Genomic DNA, 25574 nt, shown 5'->3' on the forward strand with positions numbered 1-25574 from the left:
AATGGTCACATCGCATTAATGGTCGGGAATTTCGGCCGCCGAGTTGGAAGTGTTTTCAGTTGGTGTCACATTCAGCGACTTGCGTGTCGATGAGGATGCAATGATAATGACAACACAACACCCTGTCCGTGAGCGTATAAAATTTCCGACCAACCGGCAATCGAACCCGGCGTCGCTGTACGGCAGTTAGACGCTCGGACCACTCAGATAAGGTGGAGAACAACGCAGCCGTAAACCCTGACCTATAAATCCTTCGAAAATGCAGCCATAAAATCGTCGTCTGTGAATGCCTTTTCCTCGATTCCACTCGGTTCCCACAACCTTCTTCAGAAAAGAAAGGCCGCCAACACGTGCTGTTTACGTCTTCCTTTTGCCACTGCGTTTGATGCGAGCAGCTATGAGGACAACAGACACTATGCACTGTAATTAAATGAAGAACAGCCAGATAGTTCTTTTGCTACAGCAGTACTGACAAGAAAAGTGACCCGAATGTGGAATGATTTGGTCGGTAAGGAGAGAAGAGATGATAGCTCGGTACCTATGTCCTGGAATGAACTCAAAATCTCTCCGCAGTGTCTCATGGAGCGAGGGCATGCGACACTGTTGATGATGATGATGATGATGTTTGGATTTATGGGATTCTCAACTGCGCGGTCATCAGCACCCGTACAAAGTCCCAATTTTTTCACGGTCCAGTTTTTTTGCACAGTTCAGTCTATCCACTGCCACGAATGATGATGAAATGATGAGGACAATACAAACACCCAGTCGCCGGGCAGAGAAAGCCTCCAACCCCGCTGGAAATCGAACCCGGTACCCCATGATCCAGAGAGTAGCAACGCTAGCCACTAGACCATGAGCTGCAGACGACACTGTTGATGGTGATTCGTTCGTCAGATGCGGACGTTAAGCTCGGAAGGGCTACCGGCACCGGGTTTCACCCCCAACTTTCTCTAGCCATCATAAAACACACTATGCACACTTACCCATTACAGCCATTCATACTAAGCAGGTAGACTAAACATACAGCTCTGGCACTTCGCGAAACAAGTGTATCATTCTGCACAAACGAAAGAAAAATCTTGCTAATAAAAAGGCTGAACTTACCTCTCGGGATCTCCCAAACTGACATACGACACGCCGGCCGGAGTGGCCGAGCGGTTCTAGGCGCTCCAGTCTGGAACCACGCGACCGCAGGTTTGAATCCTGCTTCGGGCATGGAAGTGTGTGATGTCCTTAGGTTAGTTACGTTTAAGTAGTTCTAAGTTCTAGGGGACTGGCGTCCACAGTAGTTAAGTCCCATAGTCCTCAGAGCCATTTGAACCATCTGACATACGACACGACTTTACTTTTAGAAATTCCTATGTACGCTTGCCCTATAAGTAAAGGTGTTGTATACTCCTGTAGTGGCAAGTGATCATCATATGTCCTTTTTAGTTCTCCGATATTCAACTACCTTGATTGTCGGTGCGACTCATAGAATGTTGGCAATAGCCTGGTGATGGTACTGTGAGGATCCCACATTCCCACACGTCTTCGGCGTTTTCTTAGCTTATCCTTTAGTTTGACTGCGTACAGAGTGTTGTCAGTCATGTATCAACAGGTGGTTGTGTCCATCAGTGAAAACGCGAGTTGTGTGAGAAAAGAAATGAGGCTGACAACAGTGTGAGCGATTTGGTAACGTTTTGTTGTTCCACTTGGGTAGGCCTGTGTGTTCATCCCTTACTGATTCTCAGTCCGAGTAAGCTCCGTACAACATTCACGCGATCTTTGAGAGTGGCATCAGTGAAGTTGTGTTTTTGTTGTGTGTTACGAAAACGAAACAGCGGAATTTAGAGCAACGTATACCATCAACTCTTGTGTTACACCTGGGGAATCCGCGAGTTTGACCTTTGAAATGTTGAATCAAGCCTATGGGGGAACATTTCTTACCAAGAGCATAACATTTTCGCTAGCTCAAATCATTTTTAGAAGACCGAGACCACGTTGAAGATGAACCTCTTTATGAGAAATTTTCTATTTCAAATACCGACGAAAACACTGAAAGACAGCCGGCCGGTGTGGCCGAGCGGCTCTAGGCGCTTAAGTCTGGAACCGCGCGGCCGCTGCGGTCGCAGGTTCGAATCCTGCCTCGGGCATGGATGTGTGTGATGTCTTTAGGTTAGTTAGGTTTAAGTAGTTCTAGAGGACTGATGACCTCAGCTGTTAAGTCCCATAGTGCTCAGAGCCATTTGAACACAGAAAGACATCAAATTTTGATCCAAGCTTTGTACATGCGAAAGGCTTGTGCCAAAATGGTGCCGAATAACCTCAAAACTGAACAAAAGATAATGGAAGAAAGGTAGGCGTTGGTGTTTTTGAGAGGCTTGCGAATGGCCACGAATGATTGACATATGTGATCGCAGATGATGAACCCTGGATCCTGAACAAAGCGGAAAAATGCGGACTGGCACACTGAGACATCTCCTCGACCGAAAACAGCTTGAATGCTGTTTTGAAGGTAGGGGTACCGTACGTAACGAATTTGTTCCTCCAGCACAAACTGTCATCCAAGTGTTATACAAAGATTTCTTTCAAAAGCTCAAGAAAAGGGTGAATCCACTGAGACCAGACATTGCAGACTAGTGGATGCTGCATCATGACAACGCCGCATGTCTCACAGCCACTTCCATCAAGGAATTTTTGACCTCAAAGATTCCTTTAGAGGTAAAAAATTCCTGCTGTTCCACAGCTGCCCTGTTCATTTGATATGAGTCCTAACTTCTTTATTTTACAGAAATTGAAATATATCTTAAAAGGATGTCATTTTGGCACTCTGGAGAACATTCAAGGAATGTTACCGATCTGTTAAATATGCTACCGTAGAAGTCATTCAGCGCTGCTACCAAGACTGTGAACAACGACTCCACCGGTGTATAGCTGCCGAAGGCAACTACTTCGAAGGGAATAATATTTTTGTTTGAAGAAAATAAAAACTTTGATAGATAAAAAAATCTGTCTCATTACTTGTCTCATACTCCTCGTACTCTTTTTTCCTTTCTCATAATCCTCTTCTTCTTTTTTTAAATTATTATTGTTGTCGTGTTGCACGATCACTGGAGGTGATGTTTTATTGGGCCCCAAATAGTTGGCAGCACAGATCTATTGAAGTGTGTGTGTTGTGAGGTAACTAGGATGAAATTGCAACCATCTCGAGATTATATTCGTTGTAAATTATTTGCCACATGGTTACAGTATACCTACAGTTTCAGTGTTCAGTATGGAGAAATTCGTTGTGTGGTGTGAAATTTCTCTGAATCAGAATGTTGCTTTAATTTATTTTTGGAGCAGGAAAAATTCCAATAACTAATGATGCATTTTGTTATCCGTCATTTGTCAGTTACATCCTTCACTGTCAGTATCATAACATGCTGCTGAAGAAATGGTACGACTGACCAAATGGAGCAGCAGATTTTTGAAAGGAGTAATGTGGCACTATCGCTAATATCTTCGTGCTGATATTCCATCACGACCTGACTGTTACGTGCAAACATTTCGGCTTTCTGAGGTTGTGTGGACTTGAAAATCAACTATGTACGTCTCTATAGTCTGTGAAGGTATCTCCGGCATTGGTATACGAAACTTTAGGCATTGAAGTGTGTCTTAGATGCGGTGTAATGTCCATTCAACTAAAACTACCAAGGATGCAAATATTTGCGTGAAAGCCTGCATAATATGACCAAATGCTGCGACGATTACAAATTGCGGTGTAAGTACTTGTGCTTTCAGTTTCGTGTGCTAACATGGAGAAGCCACGTGAGCGGATTTCTCTCCTCGTGTGGAACATCAGTAGACCGTAGGATGTGGCAGCTCTGTAGCCGGAACTCAGCTGCTGGTCCCCGACATTCACGTACATGGAGCTCGGCTGGAGCTGCGGCCTTGGATCTCAGGCAGCGGGTAGCCAGCTAAGCGTCTGGAAGAAGCGCTGTGTCAGGGGTGGCGCTCGCACGTGTGGAGGACGGCACCACCCGATACTTACTGATAAGGCGGTTAACATCTGCACGAGAGACAGTAGCAATGCTGAGGTTAATTTACGAGTAATAACATACATTAGGACTTTGTTTTTATGAAACAGATCTGATGATGCTCATTAAAGACCGAAACCGGTAATCTGTTAACAAAAACTTTGTGAGAATAGACGTAAATTAAAGGAAACTTGTTGCAGCCTATTTTATCAACTGCAGCCGCTCTCTATGAGTGACGGACTATCAGATAACGCAAAACTGACAGGCTGGCGAGCCCTAATACTTCCGGTCATGCTGTAAATTTCAGAAGAATCATCAATAACCACCGACACTCATCTCAAACAGCCGCGCGGGGTAGCCGCGCGGTCTTAGGCGTCTTGTCACGTTCCTCGTGGCTCCCCCCCATAAGAGATTCGAGTCCTTCCTCGGGCATGGATGTATGTGTTTTCCTAAGAGTAAATTAGCTTCTATATATTCAAGGGTGATGTACTGGAGGACAATATTATGGAAATGGAAGAGGATGTAGATGAAGATGAAATGGGAGATATGATACTGCGTGAAGAGTTTGACAGAGCACTGAAAGACCTGAGTCGAAAAAAGGCCCAGGGAGTAAACAACATTCCATTAGAACTACTGACAGCCTTGGGAGAGCCAGCCCTGACAAAATTCTACCATCTGCTGAGCAATATGTATGAGACAGGCGAAATACCCTCAGACTTCAAGAAGAATATAATAATTCCAATCCCAACGAAAGCAGGTGTTGAAAGATGTGAAAATTGCGAACTATCAGTTTAATAAGTCACGAATGCAAAATACTAACGCGAATTCTTTACAGACGAATGGAAAAACTAGTAGAAGCCGACCTCGGGGAAGATCAGTTTGGATTCCGTAGAAAAACTGGAACACGTGAGGCAATAATGACCATACGACTTATCTTAGAAGAAAGATTAAGGAAAGGCAAACCTACGTTTCTAGCATTTGTAGACTTAGAGAAAGCTTTTGACAATGTTGACTGGAATACTCTCTTTCAAATTCTGGAGGTGGCAGGGGTAAAATACAGGGAGCGAAAGGCTATTTACAATTTGTATAGAAACCAAATGGCAGTTATAAGAGTTGAGGGGCATGAAAGGGAAGCAGTGATTGGGAAGGGAGTGAGACAGGGTTGTAGCCCCTCCCCGATGTTATTCAATCTGTATATTGAGCAAGCAGTGAAGCAAACAAGAGAAAAATTTGGAGTAGGTATTAAAATCCATGGAGGAGATATTAAAACTTTCAGGTTCGCCGATGACATTTTAATTCTGTCAGAGACAGCAAAGGACTTGGAAGAGCAGTTGAACGGAATGGATAGTGTCTTGAAAGGAGGTTAGAAGATGAACATCAACAAAAGCAAAACGTGGATAATGGAATGTAGTCGAATTATGTCGGGCGATGCTGAGGGAATTAGATTACGAAATGAGACACTTAAAGTAGTAAAGGAGTTTTGCTATTTAGGGAGCAAAACAACTAATGATGGTAGAAGTAGAGAGGATATAAAATGTAGACTGGCAATGGCAAGGAAAGCGTTTCTGAAGAAGAGAAATTTGTTAACATCGAGTATAGATTTAAGTGTGAGGAAGTCGTTCCTGAAAGTATTTGTGTGGAGTGTAGCCATGTATGGAAGTGAAACATGGACGATAAATAGTTTGGACAAGAAGAGAATAGAAGCTTTCGAAATGTGGTGCTACAGAAGAATGCTGAAGATTAGATGGGTAGATCACATAACTAATGAAGAGGTGTTGAATAGGATTGGGGAGAAGAGAAGTTTGTGGCACAACTTGACTAGAAGAAGGGATTGGTTGGTAGGACATGTTCTGAGGCATCAAGGGATCACCAAATTAGTATTGGAGGGCAGCGTGCAGGGTAAAAATCGTAGAGGGAGACCAAGAGATGAATACACCAAGTAGATTCAGAAGGATGTAGGTTGCAGTGGGTAATGGGAGATGAAGAAGCTTGCGCAGGATAGAGTAGCATGGAGAGCTGCACCAAGCCAATCTCAGGACTGAAGTCAACAACAACAACAAGTTAGCTTCAGTTACATTAAATAGTGCGCAAGCTTAGGGACCAATGACCTTAGCAGTTTGGTCCCATAAGACCTTACAAATTTCCAAATTTTTTCATCTGAAACGATAGCAAACCCTTCGAAACGAAGGATTTCGGATTACAGCAAATGCATCACTCTATACTTTCAACACTCACATAGGATAACACTTATGGCATCTACTGATCTACCAAATCATTCAGAGAAATCAGTTAAATTTTAAATGAAAAAAAACTTCCCGCCTCATATCCTACAAATTCATAAGGCCATGGACCACAAAATTCACAACATAAAAATCAATATGAAAGACGTAGGGAACCCAGTACCGGAGTCATAGTTTATTAGAAATTTGGAAGACTTGCATCGAACAAGGCGGAAGACTTGGATAAAATTCTTTCGTAATTTCTAAAATCATTAAGGAAAATGTCAATCAAACAACCCTTCTTAGAATCTGGAGACATACCATCATAGTTCGGAATAACATTTTCTGAACAATCACGAAGATAGAAAGCATTGATAAGTAAGACAACTACCAGCCACAATACACAGAATCGTGGAAAAAATCTATCAGACGACGCTCACTTTGGCTGTAGGAAAAGTAAGGGCACGAGAGTGGCTGTTCTGACGTCGCATTTCGCAATGTAAGTGGCACTTGGAAAGATCAAGATCCCTCCATAGGATTTTTCAACCTAGAAAAAACTTTCGACAATGTTAAATAGTTCAAGAAGTACGAAAGCGTCGGGGAAATAGGTATAAGCTGTAAGGAAAGACGGGTAATATTCAGAATCTAACAAGAATCTAGAAGGAAACATGAGGAGGGGGCACAAGAACGAAGTGATAGGATTGCAAACAATATAAGCAAAGATACCCCTCAAGAGCCAGGGATCTTCCCGAAGGGAACTGACTAGAATGCCTCAGCGGTACACACGGCCGTACCTTTAGGTGCAACCACAACGAAGGGATGTCTATGGAGAGGCCGGACTGACCACTGGTTCCTGAAGCAAGGCAGCTGCCTTTTCAGTAGTGGCAAGGGCAACTGTCTGATTGTTTGCTGATCTGGTCTTGTAACATTAGTCAACATGGCAATGATGTGCTGGTACTGCGAACGGCTGAAAGCCAGGAGACACTACGCACATTATTTTGCCCTAACGCTTGCAGCTCCAAAGTATGGCTTAATGACGATGACATCCTCTTAGGTAAAATATTCCAAAGTAAAATAGTCGCATATCCGGATTGCCGGGCGGGGGCTACACAGGTGGATGTCATAATCAGGAAAAACAAAACTGGCGTTCTGTGGGTCGGTGCATGGAATGTTCGATAGGATATATCATTTAAAAAGGGGGATGGTTCAAAAATGGTTCAAATGGCTCCGAGCACTATGGGACTTAACTTCTGAGGTCATCAGCCCCCTAGAACATAGAACTACTTAAACCTAACTAACCTAAGGACATCGCAAACATCCATGCCCGAGGCAGGATTCGAACCTGCGACCGCAGCGGTCGTGCGGATCCAGATTATAGCGCCTAGAACCGCTCGGCAACTGCGCCCGGCAAAAAGGAGGGATGAATGGGTTGAAGTTATTTGAAGTGGAAATTGATGAAGTGCCGTGGCAGAAACAACAGGGCTTCTGGTCAGGTAAGTACATGGGGTATAAATACAAAAAGAAATGGGAATAATGAAAATGTAGGTTAAACGATGAATAAGAAAATAGGAATGTGAGTAAATTGCTATTAAAGAAATAATGAGTACAATGTCATGAACAAAATAGGGAAAACTACCTATTTCCCCTAAAGTAGTACCAGTTAAATGAAAGTATTAAAAGACTACATTACAAGGTAACAGAAATTATTCAGATAGCCGAAAATTTAAATAGGACTGGAAGACGATAGTATCAAACGGAAGGGGGGACACAGTAATAGGAGAACATGAGCTAGGGGAAAGAAATGACTCACACAATGAGTTAATCATCGCAGACACTTGTTTCCAGAATCATGTAAGAATGCTGTACACGTGGAAAAGACCTTGAGGTACAGGAAGGTTTTGGACAAAATTTTCGTAACCAGATTTTAAACTGTAAGACATTTATATAGGCAGAAGTGGCCTTTGACAGTAATTTATTGATATTAATTACTGATTAAAATTTACGAAACTGCAAAAAGCTAAGAAATTAAGGCAATGGGACCTAGAAATTTTGAAAGAACCAGACGCTGTTGAGAGTTCCACTAACATAGGCAACGGTCCACCCAACGAGGCATCACCAGTCCGAACAAATGCTACTGTCAGCCAACCAGAACCACCAAAACTTCGGTAGTCTTAATACTAAAATCAAATCTCGCGCCCACAAAAGTAATAGGACCATGTAGTACATCCTGCTTGGCAGTTCCATTAACTCCATCAGCACCAGGTTTAAATTCAACAGTAGAAACTGCTTTATACACGGGCAGACGAGACCGTCTCATTCTTCTCCTGTAACGAGGCATCTCGATGAGCCGTTCAATGCAGTTGTCTGTGCAGCAGCCACGCGACGAATAAAGGAATATAATAGAACACGGAGGGGCAGATTGGTTAAAATGGCTCTGAGCACTACGAAATTATGTAAAGATGAGAGGGGAGATACGATTCTGCAAGAAGAATTCGACACAGCACTAAAACACCTCAGCAGAAACAGATGTAGACGACACTCTTTCAAAATTATTGATATCTTTGGGAACCTAGACAAGTACTGCACCTGGCGTGCAAGGTGTATCAGCCAGGCGAATGGAATCCAATTCCAAAGAACACAACTGCTGACAGGTGTGAATACTATCGAAGCATTTGTTTACTAAGTCATGGCTGCAAAATACTGAGAAAAAAGAATGGAGGAAACAGTATATTCCGAGTTCGCGGAAGATCAGTTTAAGCCCTGGAGACGTGTAGCACCAAGAGAGGCAATACTGACCACACGACTTGCAAAATGTTAAAGAAAGGCCAACCTACATTGATAGCTTCTACAGATTTAGAGAAAGCTTTTGAGATCTTGACTGGAATACACTATATGAAATTTTGAGTGTAGCAGGGCCGCGCGGGATTAGCCGAGCGGTCTGGGGCGCTGTAGTCATGGACTGTGCGGCTGGTCCCGGCGGAGGTTCGAGTCCTCCCTCGGGCGCGGGTATATGTGTTTTGTCCTTAGGATAATTTAGGTTAAGTAGTGTGTAAGCTTAGGGACTGATGATCTCAGCAGTTAAGTCCCATACGATTTCACACACACACATTGAGTGTAGCAGGAAGTAAACGGAGGCAGCGAAAGATTATTTACAACTTGTACAGAAGCCAGATGACACTTATAAGAGGCGCAGGACGTGGAATGAAAACAGTAAGTGACAAGGAGTGAGGCAGGTTTGTAGCAGACTGGGAATAGCAAGAACAGCGTTTCTGAACAAGAGAAATTGGATATAATCTAACATAAATTTAGGTGTTGAATTTAATAAGACAGTAACGAGGAGTGAAACAAATGAGATTAGCGATAAACTTGACATTGAAATTGGTGACGATAAAGTAGACAAAGTGAAGGAATTCTGTTACCTTGGAAGCAAAATAACACTGGCAGACGGAGCAAGGAAGAAATTAAAAGTAGACTAGCGCACCCAAAAATGGCATTCCTGGACAAAGGAAGTCTACCAATATCAAACATCTACCTTAATTTAACGAAGACATTTCTGAATATCTATGGGTTGTAACGCGGGTTTGCGTGGAAGTGAATCTGGGGCTGTGGGTAAACCGGAAAAAAAGAGGAGATATGGTGATATAGAAGGACGTGGAAAATTACGTGGACTGATAAGATGAGGAATTCAAGAGGTTCTCAGGAAAACAGGCGAGGATAGCAACGTGTGAAATACATTGACAAGCAGAAGGGATAGGATGACAATATATCTATTAAGACACCGAAGTATAAGTTTCATGGTACTTGTGGGAGCTGTAAGAGGTAAAGATTGTAGGGGAAGACAGAGATTAGAGAATATTCAACAAATAACTAAGTACTTAGGCCGCAAGTACGTGTCTGAGGTGGGGATGTCGGCACAGAAAAAGACTTGGTGTGTCGTATCAAATCAGTCAGGTGGAGAAAGGAAACCAGAGATGACCCTCACACGACGATTTAGGGACTAACATTCATTTACAGACTACAAGAACAGTAACGCTGTTCACAGATTATAATTCCTCACTTTTCTAATCATCTTTAGCACATTCTGAAGTCAGACGGGCTCAATGCTCTGCGGAGTATCTACCGTAATAAGACGATATTGATGATAAAATCTTCTGAGTCGTCAGGCCGCGTCATGTTCATCTTCCTCACTGCTAGTTCCTTCGATTCCTCTGTTGAGATTTGCTTAGGATTTCACTTGTCTCTGTGGATGGCATGAACGTCAGAGTCGCTTAGGAGGGAAGGCAAAATCAACTGTTATGGAGCTGCAAGAAGAATCTGACTAGGATATGGATTATGTGCGATAGCGAGAGAAAGTAACGTTTATAGAAGGAAAGTCTGTAAGGCGGTCGAAACACAAAATGAGTGCAGTTTCGGAAGGGGTGCTACCCGTTATGACGAAAGTTAACCCCTAGCCACAGCTAGTGAGTAACATAAACACCTGCCAGGAAACTATCGAGGCAGTGCAACGACAGTTAGATCTTCCTTCTCTGTCAGTAGCTCCTTTCAGTATTTACGGACTGACGACACTTCACCAACAGCAGCCTGAAGGTTATTACACTTCTCATAAAAAGTGAGGGCAAAGTGCTTTTTACAAGTTAATGGGACAGTATTTTTATACAGTATTCAAATGGTTCAAATGGCTCTAAGCACTATGGGACTTAACTGCTGTGGTAATCAGTCCCCTAGAACTTAGAACTACTTAAACCTGACTAACCTAAGGATATCACACACATCCTTGCCCGATGCAGGATTCGAACCTGCGACCGTAGCAGTCGCGCGGTTCCGGACTGAGCGCCTAGAACCGCTAGACCACCGCGGCCGGCTACAGTATTCAGCCAGCCAGGAATACCAGCGGAACTCTGAACAAGATCCCTGCAGAGAAATCGATCATCGATCACTGAAGACGTCTGAACAGGAATAGCACTCGGTTTAATGCCTCAGAAGATTATTATTAGGGACAACATGCATGTAAGTCTGTCGATAGAAGCGTACGGGTCAAATTGAAATACGTGTGCTCTCTATATATGCGTAACGTAGATGGCAGCACCGTACAGCGCACAGAACTCTAGCCGTAGCGACGAGATTGAGGACTGTTTTTATACTTAAAATAGCGACGTTTTTTGTTACAAGAAAAGTGTGGAGTCATTTCATTTTTTCTATTTGCCTTTTGTCACACAGACTGAAACTGATAGGCAGTTGAGTGAGACATGTGTCTAATGTGCATTGTGGGTGCAAAAGTCCACAGGAGGCAGAATGTTGTGTGACAACAATCTAAGACCATGTCTGCCTCGTACTAGCTGGTCTGATGTTGTGATCGAGCGAGTGGAGGAAGTTGTTTTGGAGAATCGCCTGATGAGTGTGGAACTCATCACTGCCAAAGTTGGCATTTCTGTGGAATCTGTGCATGGAGACCTAAAAATGCAAAAAGTGTCTTCGAGGTAGGTGCTGCAAATGCTAACGGATGACCAGAAGGCTGCGCTCATGCTGTGTTGCCAGACCATGTTGACGCATAATGATCGCACGAATGGGACTTTATTTTTCATCGATTGTGACAATGTATGAGACATGGGTGCTATATTTCAATTCTGAAACGAAACGCCAGTCCGAGCAATGAAAGCACACAAGCTCACCCCCACCAAACAAATTTCCGATAAGCGCCAGTTCTATAAACTATGATGGTTCACGTTCTGGGACAGCAACGGTGTAATCCTTACTCACTGCATTACAGAAGGCACTATTGTGACCAGTTCATCCTACCACGATTTTTTGAAGAACAAACGTCTTTTAGCACTGAGTGTACGGGCCTTTCTGGATACAGAAAATGTTCGACTGCTGCCCTGGCCAGCACATCCTCCAGATCTCTCACAAATTGAAAACGTCTGGTCAATGGTGGCCGAGCAACTGGCTCGTCACAATACTCTTGATGAACTGTGGTATTGTGTTGAAGCTGCATGGGCAGCTGTACCTGTACACGCCATCCAAGCTCTGTTTGACTCAATGCCCAGGCGTATTAAAGGCCGTTGTTACGGCCAGAGGTTGTTGTTCAGGGTACTGGTTTCTCAGTATCTGTGCACCAAAACTGCATGAAAATGTAATCACATGTCAGTCCTAGTATAATATACTTGTGTAATGAATATCCCTTTGTGGTCTGCATTTCTTCTTGGTGTAGCAGTTTTAATGGCCAGTAGTGTAGTAAGCAGGTTAGTGAAGAGCTGGAGCTTGTGGCATGTGACAGAGACACGGCAGAGTGTTCTCCTGCTGCCCGCGCAGAGGGCTGTACGCGCCCGCCTTCTTTCTTGCGCGCCACTATAGCGCCTGCCGGGAGCGTGTGGCGCGCCGCGCTCGCTAGTAGCGAGGGCAGACGCGGGACTTGATTTGTCTCGTCTGGGCGACATGCGCGGCCGGCCGGCCTGACCTGGGCGCATTTAAAGCGGGCGGCGTCCACCCGCGCCCACGGCGGCCATAAATCTGCCCCTCCCCAGCGGGCGCCGCCGCCGCCGCCGTTGCCGCTCCATTGGCCGCCCCTCATCACCAAGTGTAATCCGGGGCCCGCCGGCGCATTTCCTTATAACGGCTATTTTCCTTTTCTTGCGAGGTACGGGCGCGCACCCTCGGAGTCACTGGTGTTTTTTATCGGCGCCGCGGCTGATGGGTAATTTGTGCCGGCCGATGTCCGGCAGTTAGCGGGCCGGACCCCGCTGATCGGCCCCGCCGCCGCTGCAGCCCGGGGGACGCCGGGACACTGGCGTCGCGACGCTCTGCGGTGATCTATGCCGCCCCCCCTCCCCCTTCCCCCTCTCTCTTCTTCCTCGCACACCGCCTCCAGATCGCCCGAGGAGTCCCTCCCCGATTTATTTGGGAGCCGCCGCGGCGCTGGGCTGGCGACAAAATTACCGCCTGTGCCGTGCTCTGCTCCGGCACCCTCGTGCCATTCGCCGCCTCCGCTACAGGCGCGGGAGAGCACTTCATCTCCTCAGCGGACTCCCGCTCGCACAAACAGCGCTGGTGTCTCAACAGCTGCGGGCACCCCAGGGCACCCCACCTCGCCTGCTGCGCCTGCTTTCTTTCTTGGCGTTGACAGTCTTCTGTTACAAAAAGTCTTTCATATAATGTATCTTTACGCGATGGGTTAAGCCGCCGGCGACGTGTAAAGATTATCTACGCACAGCTTTCGTCTACTGGAATAGCCAAAATCTTTCACTGCATAGCGAATGCATACCTGAATGAGATTTTCACTCTGCAGCGGAGTGTGCGCTGATATGAAACTTCCTGGCAGATTAAAACTGTGTGCCGGAGAGCTTTTGTTAAGTTTGGAAGGTAGGAGACGAGGTACTGGCAGAAGTAAAGCTGTGAGGACGGGACGTGAGTCGTGCTTGGGTAGCTCAGTCGGTAGAGCACTTGCCCGCGAAAGGCAAAGGTCCCGAGTTCGAGTGTCGGTCCGGCACACAGTTTTAATCTGCCAGGAACTTTCAATGCATACCTGTTCGCGGTACTCTGGACGCGATACTTGATTGAACAATTCGGTAGCAGGAAGCTGAGATTTGAGCCAGCGTGCACGTGTGGACACACAGATAATACACGCTTCTGTTGGAGTTGGTCACATTGTGCGGAGGCTGCCGCTATTTTCGTTGTTCTACTTGTTCAATTTAGAGGTTTTTTGTCTAGAGTTTTACTTCAGTAGCCATTTCTACGTAGCAACTAACAATAATTCTTTCGCATAATTTTCAGCTTAGTATGCCTACTCTGCTTTTGACCAAGGTTAAATGTGTTGTTCGTAGTGAGATACTCTGTTACATGTTCGTGGAACAGTGTCTGTCTTTCATCTGTTTGTCCACGAATCTAGGTCAGTGGTTGGAAAACTCAGTAGTCAGCAGAGCCAAATATAGATATGTGAGTTACGTGCCCAGCTGCAGTAAGGGGAAGAATGCACCTATGGGAGCACAACAAATGGGATTATGTCCCTATTTACTTAAAAAGCTCTGACTGAAAAATGGGATACCACCTCCCTCTTTCAATCTTCCACAGCACCTTCAAAAATTTTCCCAATTTTTTTTAAATAAACAGGAACATGTTCGCATTTTTTGTTCCGATAGAAGTGTTAGCAGTAGTGATCTGTCTTCGTTGACTTTATAAACTGCACGATCGCTTGATGTACAAAGCAATTTGAATATTATGGAGTACTGATGGCAGCGCCGTTGTAGCGTCACCAAACCGACAACTTCTAAACAATTTATCGGGCCGAAAAATGCTTTAGTAAAAATTTCATCGTTCAGAGGGTCGTCAAGTTACTTATACAGCAGATTCAAATGAAAAACAGTTAAGATACAATTACTTATTATCGAAAATACACTGAATCCGAATTTAGTTATTTCCTCAAAAGCGTAATAGAATCAACTCACTCTTCCATTCAGTTTAACGTTTATAGAACTTGATTTGCATGATGTTCATATGTGTCTTGCTTGTCACTTGCCTTTGTGTTTCCAAGAGGTCATGTGTTTCTCTGTTGACTTGATTTTTGACTCATCTGACGTAGAACTTTTCAGTTCAATTTCTCTTATTATTTCCTTGATATTTAAGAAAAACGACTGACTAAGTAGATGCATCTTTATTACCTTATTTAGGGCCATCCCAAGCTGGTCTTAGCTAAAAAGTCCTGAGTTTGATTTCTGTATGTTTGTAGAAGGCGACCTCTTCCAACTCTCCCGCCCACACTTCTGTCGTCCATACTCCCTAATCGTGCAAAGCGTCTCAACATACCCTTTTTGAGTTGACGCTACATCTTCCTCCATTCCACAGCGCTCTTTAACTTAATAAACTGGAAGTAAAGTTCTTTTATTTAGACTATATTAAGGCAATAAAATTGATATCAGACTTAGATATTACTTACTGAAAACGTTACGTGTAAGATTGAATCATGACATTTGACTGACAAACACTAAAGTGAACAATGTCGCTGGACATCCTAGGAAAGCTTGGGTAGGTCAAGTTCATATTTATCTATTGAAGACATAAAGTCCGGAAATGAGACCGTGATCATATTTTTGGCACTTTATTTTACAGGTCCATCTTGATCACATAAATTTTTACATTTCGCAACGACCGCTTCAGATCATAAAATATTCTGATGTAGAATCAACGTGAAACTAAACATGTAGGTACATGCTAAATGCTAACAAACTAAACATGTACCTACATGTTTAATTTGACGCTGATGCTAGATGGGAATATTTTATGATCTGAAGGTGGTTGTAGCCGAAACTGGTCATAGAGAAATATAAAAATTTATGTGATTAAGACGGACCTGTAAAATCAGGTTCATATGTTTATTTTATGCACGATTCCAGGTTCTTGTAAAGAAGACGATTTTTCCGTTTACTATTGACAACGTTTGTATTTGAGTTAAAAATCAACATACCTTGTTTTACCAGGTATTTCAAAGCAGACCTATTGTTGAGTGAACTAAGTTTACAGTTCAAGATTCGTTTCTTCTTAATATCAACATCAATATTAAATGGAGAAAAGTTTAATTTTATTACAGTAGCACTAAAAGTATTTGCATCTGTTTTTTCAACGACTAACGTCGCTCTCTCGTTCCTGAATTTATGAATGCCTGTCGAGGAAAGATTCCCTTATTCCCTCGCATTTCAGAGTTTTCTTTTGAAAGAGTGAATGTTAATATCATCTGATTTGCTTATTTGCTATGTTGATCGGTGGTAAAAATTTTGTATACGAAATGAGATATTTTCGCGGCATTAGCACTGAGGTGATACGAGTTATGTACTCAGATTAAATCTGAAAATCAATGGGAGGTTTACAACATCTAGGTCTACACCTCACAAACCATCTTACGGATTATGATGAAGGGTATTTTTGTACCAGTATCGCTTCGCCCCATTCCTTGTCCAGTAGTGAATAGTAAGCGAGAAGAAGATTATTACCTCCAAGCGAAATCGAAAACTCTGATCTTACCTTTATGGGCTTTCTGTGACATATACTTACAAGGGAACCTCCCCATCGCACCACCCTCAGATTCAGTTATAAGTTGGCACAGTGGATAGGCCTTGAAAAACTGAACACAGATCAATCGAGAAAACAGGAAGAAGTTGTGTGGAACTATGAAAAAAATAACCAAATTTACAAACTGTGTAGTCCATGCGCAAGATAGGCAACAGCAAAGAGAGTGTGAGCTCAGGAGCGCCGTGGTCCCGTGGTTAGCGTGAGCAATTGCGGAACAAGAGGCACTTGGTTCAAGTATTCCCTCCAGTGAAAAGTTTATTTTCTTTATTTTCGGAAAGTTATGATCTATCCGTTCGTTGCTTGACGTCTCTGTTCACTGTAATAAGTTTAGTGTCTGTATTTTGCGACCGCACCGCAAAATCGTGCGATTAGTAGACGGAAGGACATGCATCTCCAATGGGAACATTTGATCGCAAGGTCATAGGTCAACCGACGGAAGGACATGCATCTCCAATGGGAACATTTGATCGCAAGGTCATAGGTCAACCGATTCCTCCACAGGAAAACACGTCTGATATATTCTATACGACACTGGTGACGTCATGTGCGTCACATGACAGGAATATGTTGTCGACCCACCTAACTTGTACACTTGGCGAATGGGTAAAAAGATTCTTCTACCTTCCCCGATCTAGGTTTTCTTGTGGATGTGATAATCACTCCCGAAAAGTGATGAAAACATAAGAGTTTGTCACATAATCTGCAACAAATGAATGCAACAGTTTCACAGTCGCACAGTTTTCCCTGTGTTCATTCAAAACATATGTTTTTAACGTTTTCAAATTTTTCCGTGTTTAGACCGTCAAATTTTGCATATGTCCAACCAAATCTGAACATTGTCCTGGAATTTTGGAGAGCGAAGTTGATTATATAAAAACTTTTCACTCGAGGGAAGACTTGAATCAAGGACCTCTCATTCCGCAGCTGCTCACACGAACCACGGGAGCACGGCGCTCCTGAGCTCACACTATCTTTGATGTTGTCTATCTTGCGCATGGACTTCTCAGTTTGTATATTTTGTTTATTTTTTCATAGTTCCACACAGCTTCTTCCTGTTTTCTCGACTGATCTGTGTTCAGTTTTACAAGACCTATCCACTGTGCCAACTTATAACTAAATCTGAGGGTGGTGCGATGGGGAGGTTCCCTTGTTAGGAGGAAGCAATATATTCGTTGAGTCTCCCAGGGAAGTACCCCCTCGCTTTCGCACTTACTAAACGAACCTGTGACGAGACACGCTGCTCTTCTTTCCATCTTCTTAATGTGATCTATTGATCCTACCTGTTAAGGCCACAGACTGACGAGCAATATCTGAATATCGGTCGAATGGGTTTTGCAAGCTTCCTTCCCGTTGAATCTCTATTGGGATAAATCATCGTTGATCGAGCTTAATTTTCAGTATACTCAGTACAGTAGTAAGCCATTCTTAAGGACGAAGACTTGAGTTAGCATACAGAATGAATCACCTAAAAAAACTTGCTCCACAAATATTGCGGAAATGGAAACTGCTATATGTGTGGCTTTCACTGAATGGACTGGTAGGGACTCGTATCGTTTGTCAATCAACCGATTGTAACATAGTTAGAAAGCGTATTTCTGAGCATACATACATTTTTTTTATAAAGGAGCAATGCCTATTGAAATTAACAAACTAAAAGAAGGGAACTTAGAATGTCAGTGGCGTTTGTTGCAGGATTCTAGTGCGAGTCGTTTAAGAGATATCGTATTATGGAAAGTTTCAACACCGGCACTTATTAGTGCCATTCAACTTGCGCAGTTGCTTGGTACGATGTTGTTATGTTTGCTTACAGTATGCTAGTGTATTCTTTGAGTGCATTCCAAACAGTAGGTCGTGAGTGGATGATGGAATATACGAGTGCAGAAAACAGTCGACATTCCCGAGGTGTATGGAGAGTGTAGTGAGAAGGCAGTTCGTTCTTGTACGTTGTATGCAGCAAGATATCCCAACAGGCATCAACCATCTAGGAAATTATTTGTTGGCGTCTTCAGCCAATTACGTGTAAGTGGTAGTGTAACACCTAGACAACGTAACGGAAGGAAATATGTGCTGGTAGAATAGGGGAAAATTAATGTTCTTGCTGCTGTTGATCCGCACGTCAGATCCCGCGCAATCGCGCGAGGAAATGCTGTGAGTCACGCAAGTGTCTTAGTTACTCTCCGTCGACTTAGCTCCCATCCCTATCATATCTCTCTCCATCAAGAGCTACATGGAAATGATTATGAGATTCGAGTTAATTCTTGTACATAAGTATTAAAACATGATCTACCTTTTGTTTAGTGATGAAGCCACATATACCAATCATGGCCAAGCAAATCGCCGAAACATGCACTATTGGTGTGTTGACAATTCCTGTTGACTTCGTCAGGTGAAACGTCAGGGTCCATGGAGTGTAAACGTGTGGTGTGGGATATTGAATCATCAGCTCTGATATGGAGCGAGGATTTATGTTTTGTGGTAAGCGTTTAGGGCACGAAAACATGTAACAAAACTAAACAGTGTCTTTATTGTTCGTTCAGAATATTTAATACACCCCGCACAAGTGAACCAATGAACAAATTTAGCATTTCATAACAAGAAGAACAATTCAGACTTTATTTTACAATGTCATAATTCCGATCCACTAGGAACGGATTCTCAGATTGGCCCTTTTGACAACTAAGACACAACTAAAGCAGAGAGTATGTTCACTGTAAAAAATGCAAAACATAAAATCTTAAGGCCATCCCAAATCGGCCACAAATAACTTAGATATTTAAATTCCAAGAATTCCCTTTAACAACTGAGCAACAAGAACTTGGATAATGAAACCTGTATTATTATCTACAACTAAACACAAGTTTAGTTGTAGATAATAAAATGTCTTTGAAACAGGGAACCTTCAAAAGAACTAAGCAACAAGTAAAATTGAAGACTTGTGATCTTAACTGTAGGTAATGAACTCTTAAAGATCATTGAAATAATACTGACCTACTGGAAAACTTCTACTTCGTGAAATTAATTAAGCTGAACTTTACAACCAATTCAATAATTCTGTTGCTGCACCACAGCAGACAGATGATTTATAGTAAATAGCTTACCAAGGTACTTGCGACAGTGCACAGTAGTTTACAGTGAGGTAAACGAGAAATTTGAGTTCCACAAGATTAGTGTTATAACTAGTAAGTTAGGCAGAGGGCAAATGGCCATCAGAAAGTGACAACACCACAATAAAATATATAAATGGTATTCAAGATGAATACTTAGGACAATGACACGCGGAGAAAGTGGTGCAGAGGAACAGTTTGTTTTCAAAGGAACGGCTCACGTATCGAACACACGCGATGCAGACAGCACCCTGCCAAACGATGCATCCTGTGACTTGGGTCAACAGTTTCCCCAAAAGACCCACTCACCTGCGGCCACCATACTACAAAGTGTTCCACCTCGTTCCAAAATGACCAAATTCGTTCGGAGCCCAACAAATGAGTCAGCTCTACTAAAGGCACCATCGCGTCACGTGTATCACAAGTGATGCCGGGCACGAGGACGCACAGGCTGCGCGTAGCTGGGTGAGAGTGAGATTTTTGCCCCTTGCAAGAAGCAGACCCGGTCATCAACGTAACAGGTGAAGACTGCCTCTACTTTCTTCTCGGACTCTGTACGCAACTCCACAGATAAACATTGACTGCTGCCAATAACAAGTCACAGCCATGGGGCAGGACTTGAGTGTTTCGCTTCCCGGGACAACACTACGCGAGCGCCTCAGCTCACCGCTAGAAGAAGCCTCGCCAAAACTCACGACGGTGGCATCAGAGCGGCCGCCGGCCACTTTAGGTGAATGGCAGCATACGTACAATCGAATGGAGCTATTTTACTCGAGATCGAACCAGCGCCAAACTGCCTCAAGCTCACAGGCCCGTCTTTCGTCGACCGGACACTGAATGCTCACAAGTATTGCAGCTTCCTAACAGAGCATCTTGCTCAGATGCTAGAAGACGCTCCTCGGCAGACCAGGAGGAACCTGTGGTACCAACATGATGGCTGTCGAGCCCACAGTGCACGAAGTACAATTTGTCTTCACGAATTGTTTCCAAAGCGTTGGCTTGGACGGAGCGGACGTGTACCTTGGCCAGCCCATTCACGGGATTTGACGCTTGTAGACTTCTTTCTGTGGGGAAAGCTAAAATACCATGTCTTCAAGGACATACCAGCTACACCCGATGATATGCAATGACGTATTATTGCAGCCTGCTCGTACATCTCCATTGAAATGCTAGAAAGTGTGCAGCAACGTTTCAAACCAGATTGGAAGAAGCGCGTATTGCCACTGCTGGTGGTCATTTTGAGCACAAACTGTGATGGTCAATAGACACGCTAATGGTCAGAATCTACATAAGTGGTGCAGGCACTCGTGTTGTTCTTAAGTGTGTGCTATCGTAGGTATTGTACTAGTGCCGGTATAGAAAGTTTTCAGAATGCGATACCTCGTAAACGTCTCGCACTAGAATCCTACAACAAATAACATTGTCTTATAATGAAATCGTCAGCAACCAGTTGCATTCAATAAATTTAATTTCTTTATCGGTTTCTGGCAAATAGTACCCTTCTTCATAAGGTTATACCTATGGTATGCCGTCTTAGAAGGGCACTAAGTGCCAGAAGCCGGTAAAATTAAATTTCTTTGATACAACTGGTTACTTATTGTTTCGTTATATACAACTACAGCTGGATAAAATAGTAAAAAGTACGACCCCCTGACTATCAATTTATTCTATGAAAACCACACATCTATAGCACTTCCCATTTCGGCAATATTTACAGTGCAAGTTTTAGCTGATTCATCCTGTATAATGATTGTTGGGTGTATCTAACGATGACTCGAAGGTCACAGGAAGCAGCGATTCTCAAGACCGTAAACCACTGCAACTCCTGGAATCAGAGTCTGTGACGCCGTTGGATATGATAACAAGACTAATTTGGTTGTATCGAAATAGGCTGTGTGATCGCCAGCATGGGGCTAGAGTGGTACCCCCTATTTCCACACTCTCCATGACCAAGTTACCATACGACATATTCCAGCACGATACTGCAAGACCCCACACTGCAGTTCACACCACAAACTCCTTAAGCCATGTACGAATCCCTCACTAGCCTGCCCAGTACCCTGGTTTGTCTGGGATGTGGTTGGAAAGACGTATACTCTCATACCAGCCTCGAGCCAGCAGTTAACATAAACTGACGTTATGTGTATTTAAGGCATGACATGAAATTCTTGAAGAGGCTGCTTCAATGCTACAAAGAATACAAGGGTGTGTTGGTGCCTGCAGGGTACATCTCATACTGATATTGATACTGGGTGTTAGTTCCCAATAGAATTAAACTAGCGCAAACTGTTAAGGAAGACGCACGCAGAATGGGTACTCAGATACTTGATTGGGTCCAAGACTTCTTCAGTAATAATGTGCTGGACGGCGGGTGAGATAAGGATATCTTCAGGTGTGCTCCACGGAAGTGTGATAGGACAGCTCTTGTTCTCTATACAGAATGTTCCAGAGATGTTTTGACACACTTCGAGGGGTTACAGAGAGCGTCTTGAGGAACAACTCGACGATAGGAAAGCGTGTGTGGAAACGTCATCCAACGACGCTACAGGGCGTCGAAAGTTATAGGCACGAGTGCCTGCCACTAGGCTACCCCTGTGGCAGCAAATGTGACTTTGTACGCTGACGGGCAGTAGGCGGAACGTGTCGCAATTCTGTTTGTTTTTCAGTGATCGTAACTATTTGCTACGACTGTCAGTGGAGAAGACACTGTTAGCTGTTGCGTAGACAGGACTCGTCGTCCAACGGATGTGATGCTCTGTTGCCTTGATGGATGGCGGTTTCGAACACAGGTTTCCATTTGCACTTTATTTTTCACCTGTATACTAAAAAACATTGGAGATTTTAGAGGGTTCCAAATGGAAACCCGCATTCGAAACTGCCATCCACCGAGGCAACAGAGGATCGAATTAATAGGAGACAAGGCCCGTCCACGCAGCAAAATGGTTCAAATGGCTCTGAGCACTATGCGACTTAACTTCTGAAGTCATCAGTCGCCTAGAACTTAGAACTAATTAAACCTAACTATCCTAAGAACATCACACACATCCATGACCGAAGGCAGGATTCGAACCTGCGACCGTAGCGGTCGCTCGGTTCCCGACTGCAGCGCCGAGAACCGCACAGCCATCCACGCAGCAGCTAGCTCCACTGGGGATCGTGGCAGTCAGTCAGTCAGTCACAAAAACAAACAGAATTGCGAGACGTTCCGCCTACTGTCCGTTAGCAAACAGCCACCTTTGCTGCTAAAGGGGTGGTCTGGTGACAGGTGTCAGGGTCTGTAATTTCGACATTCTGTATAGTCAATGAATTTAACTCCATCTTCTGGCTGGAGTGTGGGACTACGGATGGTCAATATCCAACAAAACAATACCAATCGCCGTTACTTAGGTTTTATTTTAATTTTATTTTTAGGCTACCAGTTTGGACGGTACACTATGTCAACTTCAAGCCTGCTTCAATCGAGTAACCTTCGTGTTACGAGAAACAGCAGCACTTTTAACCGGTATCGTAACGATTTTACGAGCATGCGTGCTCCTTGGACACCTGTCTGCATAGTCGTTGGATCACGTTCCTGGACACGGGTTCCTATCCTATTCTCGATTTCTTCCACAAGAATCCCTCTACAACCTCCGAATTTTCGTCGCTACATTTCTGGGACACCCAGTGTACATAACCAGTGTGATGTATAGGATGAGCAGAAATGTGCAACTATTTGTTGATAACGGTGTAGTGCACCGAAAACTGTCGTCCTTGAGTGACTGTAGCAGAATGAAGAATGACTTCGATAGAATCTCTGTTTCGCGTGATAAATGTAAAAAATGCAACTTGATTCAGATGATTGGGGAAAAGAATATTGTAATTGTAAAATACAGTGTTACTGGTGCGCTGCTTGACAGTGTCACATGGATTAAATATGGAGAAGTCGATGACTTCGGTTTGTTGGAAGCATTCCAGGAATGTGCAGCTCACCTATAATGGAGACTTTGTATTAAAAAAACCATTCCTGAATACTGCTCGAGTATTTGGGCTCTCCATGATATCGGATTCCGTGTAGACATAAAACCAATTCAGTGGCATGCGGCTAGATTTCTTACCAATACGTTCGATCATGTATTTTTTATTTTTTATTTAGATGTCAAGTTCCGTGGGATAAAATGGAGGAGCGAATCTCCAAGGCCATGGAACGTGTCGGTACATGAAATTGCAACATAAAACTAATAACAGTTAAAAATAAAATATTTATGTACCCATAAAAACTCGAGCCATAAGTTTAATTAAAGGCAATCAACAATATAACATAGGAATCAGCTTAATTTTTCAAGGAACGTCTCAACGGAATAGAAGGAGTGACTCCTGAGGAAAATCTTCAGTTTCGGTTTGAAAGTACGTAGATTACTGCTAAGTTTTTTGAATTCTTGTCGTACCCTATTGAAAATGGGTGCAGCGGTATACTGCACACCTTTCTGCATAAGACTTAAGGAAGTCCAATCCAAATGCAGGTTTCATTTCTGACGAGTATTAACCGATTGAAAGCTGCTTATTCTTGGGAATTGGCAGATATTGTTAACAATAAACGACAATAAAGAATATATATACAGAGAGACCAATGTCAAAGTACCCAGACTCGTGAATGATCACTTACTTCAGATACCGTTCGAATAGTAAAAATGGCACATTAAGACTTTGAACAAGATACTGAACATGGGTTCCACGTCAGTTTACTATCTATTTGAACACCTAGAAAATCTACCTGTTCAGTTTTAGTAATCATATGCCCAATCTGTGAAATTAAAACGACAGTTTTATTGAATTGTCTTTTAGAAACTGTAAAAACTGAGTCTTACTGTGGTTTAGCGTTAGTTTATTACCTAGAAGCCTTGAACTTATGTCATGAACTGCAATATTTGAAACCGAGCCTTTGTCGCACACATCCTTTACTACCAAGCTAGTGTCATGAGGAGACAGGAATAGTTTAGAGTTACCCGTAATACTGGAGGGCAGGAGTGACCCGAACACTAATCCCTGTGACATCTCTCATTTGACTGTACCCCTCTCAGACCTCACATCACAGCCACTCTTAGCACTCTGAATAATGAATGACCTTCCGCTGTCTGCTGTTAAAGTAAGAGCTGAACCAATTGTGAGCTACCCCCTGTTTTCCGTAATGGTCCAACTTTCTGGATCAATATTTTGTGATCAACACAATCAAACGCCATAGTTAAATTAAAAAAAATATGCCTAGCGCTTGAAATCTTTTGTTTACGCGACCCAGTAACTCACAGAGAAAAGATAATATAGCATTTTCAGTTGTTAAACTAGTTCTAAAGCCGAACTGTACATTTGATAGCAAATTATATAATATAAAATGATCAATTATCCTTAGATACATAGCCTTTTCAATAACTTTAACAAACACTGATGGCTTAGAAATAGATCTGAAACTGTCTACATTATTCCTTTCTCCCTTTTTATAAAGCGGTTTTACTACTGCCCGTTCCTAAAGGAAAAATTACAAATATGGTTAGAAACAGGGCTAACATGGGTACCACAGTACTTTAATATTCTGCTAGGCACTTCATCGTATCCATGAGAATCCGTAGTCTTCAGTGATTTAATTATTGACTCAATCTCCCTCCTGTCTTTATCACAGAGGACTATTTCAGATATTAACCTCGGAAAGGCATTTGCCAAGAGAGTTATATGAGACCCTGTAGAAACTAAATTTTTGTTTAATTCACCAGCAATGTTCAGAAAATGATTGTTAAATACTGTACACGTATCTCATTTATCATTAACAGAAATATTTTTATTACGAACTGAGTTGTGCTGCTGACCAGACACTTCCTTCACAACTGAACATATAGTTTTAGTTTTATCTTGAGAATTAGCTGTTCTATTTACCTACCTAATAATATTTTTAGGCACCTTGTAATACTGTTTGTAATTGGTTACTGGAGCTTGATTGTGACAACTTCTAAAATGTTGATGTTATTCCTGCATTGTTCTATATGATAGCCTTATCCCACTAGTTAGCCATCTAGGCTGCCTTTTACTGCTAGAACCCTGTTTAGAACGTTCCAATGGAAAGTATGAGAAATGTGTTAAGGAAAGCATTATATTTGTCATCTATGTTATCGGCACTATAAACATCATTTCACACTTGTTCCTTGACGATATTTAAAAAACTCTCT

Source organism: Schistocerca gregaria, chromosome 5, assembly GCF_023897955.1.
Source record: "Schistocerca gregaria isolate iqSchGreg1 chromosome 5, iqSchGreg1.2, whole genome shotgun sequence".
NCBI classification, from domain to species: domain Eukaryota; kingdom Metazoa; phylum Arthropoda; class Insecta; order Orthoptera; family Acrididae; genus Schistocerca; species Schistocerca gregaria.